Below are 3,875 nucleotides of genomic sequence, written 5' to 3' on the forward strand. Positions count from 1 at the left end.
AGTAAAAAGATTACCTACAGACTGGGAAAGAGTTTTTACCTATGACATTTCCAATCAGCGTCTGATCTCTAAAATCTACATGATACTGCAAAAACTTAACTACAAAAAAAACAAATAACCCAATTAAAAAATGGGCAAAGGATATGAACAGGCACTTCACTCAAGAAGACATTCAGGTAGTAACAGATACATGAGGAAATGCTCACGATCATTAGCCATTAGAGAAATGCAAGTCAAAACTACAATGAGATTCCATCTCACTCCAACAAGGCTGGCATTAATACAAATAACACAAACAAATGTTGGAGAGGTGTGGAGAGACTAGAACACTTATACACTCCTGGTGGGAATGTAAAATGGTACAATGAGTTTGGAAATCAATTTGGCACTTCCTTAAAAAGCTAGAAATAGATCTACCATACAATCCAGCAATCCCACTCTTTAGAATATATTCTAGAGAAATAAGAGCCTTTACATGAACAGATATATGCACACCCATGTTCACTGTAGCACTGTTTACAATAGCAAAAAGATGGAACCAACCAAGGTACCCATCAACATATGACCAAAAAAAAAACCAAACCCAGTGCCATCAAGTCAATTCCGACTCATAGCGACCCTATAGGACAGAGTAGAACTGCCCCGTAGAGTTTTCAAGGAGCACCTGGCGGATTTGAACTGCCGACCCTTGGGTTACCAGCTGTAGCACTTAACCACTACACCACCAGGGTTTCCTCAACAGATGAATGGATAAATTATGGTATACTCACGCAATGGAATACTATGCATTGATAAAGAACGATCATGAATCCGTGAAAGATTTCATAACATGGAGGAGTCTGGAAGGCATTATGCTGAATGAAATTAGTCAGTTTCAAAAGGACAAATATTGTATAAGACCACTATTATAAGAACTCAAGAAACAGTTTAAACAGAGAAGAAAATATTCTTTGATGGTTACAAGAGTGGGGAGGGAAAGGAAGAACAGGGGTATTCACTAATTAGATAGTAGACAAGAACTACTTTAAGTGAAGGGAAAGACAATACACAATACAGGAGAGGTCAGCACAACTGGACTAAACCAAAAGTAAAGAAGGTTCCTGAATAAAACAACCGCTTCAAAGGCCAGAGTAGCAGGGGTAGGGGTCTGGGGACCATGGTTTCAGAGGACATCTAGGTCAACTGGCATAATAAAATCTATTAAGAAAACTGCATCCCACTCTGAAGAGTGGCATCTTGGGTCTTAAACACTAGCAAACGGCCCTCTAAGATGCATCAACTGGTCTCAACCCACATGGAGCAAAGGAAAATGAAGAACACCAAAGACACAAGGTAATTATGAGCCCAAGAGACAGAAAGGGCCACATAAATCAGGGACTACATCAGCCTGTGACCAGAAGAACTAGACAGTGCCCAGCTACAACCAATGACTGCCATGACAGGGAACACAACAGAGAACCCCTGAAGGAGCAGAAGAACAGTGGGATGCAGACCTCAAATTTTCATAAAAAGACCAAGCTTAATGGTCTGACTGAGACTAGAAGGACCCTAAAGGTCATGGTATCCAGACCTTCTGTTAGCCCAAGACAGGAATCATTCCCAAAGCCAACTCCTCAGACAGGGATTGGACTGGACTATAGGACAGAAAATGATAATGGTGAGGAGTGAGCTTCTTGGATCAAGTAGACACATAAGACTATGTGTGCAGCTCCTGTCTGGAGGGGAGATGTGAAGGCCAAGGGGGATAGAAGCTGGATGAATGGACACGGAAATACAGGGTGGAGAGAAGGAGTGTGCTGTCTCATTAGGGGGAGAGCAACTAGGAGTATACAGCAAGGTGTATATAAGTTTTTGTATGAGAGACTACCTTGATTTGTGAACTTTCACATAAAGCACAATTTAAAAAAAAAAAAAAAGCGTGTTCTAGACAGAACAAGGCTGACGTTAGAATGTCTTTTATAAAAAAGACCTAGCCTTGGAATTCTAACACTACCATTTCTACCACATTCTATTCATTAGTCACTAAATAAAGCCCATGTGTAAGGGTAGGGGAAATTAAGCTCCATCTTTTAAAGGAAAGAGTATCAAAGAATTTGGGGGCTTATTAACATATTTTAAAACCACCACACTCCTCAACCCACAAAGCAAATGTAATCATCTTCCTCTGAACCTCAAAACACTTTGTCTTTAAGGCACTTATAGTCTGTTTTGCATTACATTTATTTGTGTATTTAATTTTACACCCTGCTGCTAGGTTTGGGTCTATCTTATTCATCTTTTTATCATCTGAAGACACTTTGTTGTTGCTGTGTGCTGTCAAGTTAATCCTGACTCATAGTGGCAATGGATGGAATTCTGTCCCCCAAAAAGTATGTGTCAACGTGGTTAGGCCATGATTGCCAGTATTGTGTGGTTGTCCTCCATTTTTTTATTGTAATTTTATGTTAGGAGGATGAGGGTGAGATTGTAACACCAAGTTTACTCAGGTCACCTCCCTGATCCAGGGAGTTTCCCTGGGGTATGGCCTGCACCACCTTTTATCTCTCAAGAGATAAAAAGGAAAGGGAAGCAAGCAGAGAGTTGGGAACTTCATACCCTGAAAAAGCAGCAGCAGGAGCAGAGTGCATCCTTTGGACACTGGGTCCCTGCGCCTGAGAAGCTCCTCAACCAGGGGAAGATTGAGGACAAGGACCTTCCTCCAGAGCTGACAGAGAGAGATAAGCCGCCTGGAGCCAGCGCCCTGAATCTGGACTTGTAACCTACTAGACTGTGAGAAAATTAATTTCTTTTTGTTAAACCCATACACTTGTGGTATTTCTATTATGGCAGCACTAGATGACTAACACGCATAGTGACCCTATATGACAGAGTAGAACTGCCCCAAAGGGTTTCCTAAGCTGTAATCTTTACAGGAGCAGATCACCAGGTCTTTTCTCCCACGGACCCACTGGTGGGTTTGAACCACCAACCTTGTGATTAGCAGCCAAGCACTTAACCAGTTAGACCAAGAGTTAGAAGACCTGGAATCAACCCTGCACGTACCTTTTGTGATCTAGAGCAAACCTCTAAGTATCAGAACTTCAATTTCTTCATCTGTAAAATGGGGATAATGTTACCTCCTTCACAAGGCTATTGAGAAGGTTAAATAAAATACCACCGCCGCCACCAGTCGCTGTACAGTCAGCTCCAAGTCACGGGGCAAACGGAACTGTGCCCCACAGGGTCTCCATGGCTGATCTTTCAGACGTAGATCGCCAGAACTTTCTTCCAAGGCATCTCTAAGTGGACATGAACTTCCAACCTTTCAGTTAGCAGCCAAGCGCATTAATTGTTTGCACCACCAAGGAACTCCTAAATAATACATGTAAGAAAGTTTTAAAAATCCTAAGCCACTATGTAAAGATAAGATTATATTGATAAACATTTGTTAAATAATATTTAGAGACTGTCCCCCCCTTACCAGTCTTACAGTACAGACCCTAATAGTGCTGCTACCTTGGACTTCAGTATTTATTACGCCTTTTCAGTTTCAATGAAAATATACTTTTCGTCTCTATTTTTGTTTTTTTACCATTTCAACAAGTATCAGAGAAGGAAGTTTTTATTAAGCATGCATTCATACTACCATTTTCTTGGAAGTCCCCAGCTTCAAAAAGCTGGAAGTCCTTCTACTTATCCTCTCACCAGAATGAGAGAGAATAAGCAATTATAACCCTATCTCAGTAGAAAAAACAAAGCCCATATAGGTTAGTTCATTCGTTCATTCGCTTATTCAACAAACATCTACTGACTTCCTACTCTGTGCCAGACACTATTTAAAGACTGCCTAATGCGGCACTCATTCTAGTAGAGGAAGACAGACAACAAACGGGAAC

This window comes from Loxodonta africana, chromosome 3 (genome assembly GCF_030014295.1).
Source record: "Loxodonta africana isolate mLoxAfr1 chromosome 3, mLoxAfr1.hap2, whole genome shotgun sequence".
NCBI lineage: Eukaryota > Metazoa > Chordata > Mammalia > Proboscidea > Elephantidae > Loxodonta > Loxodonta africana.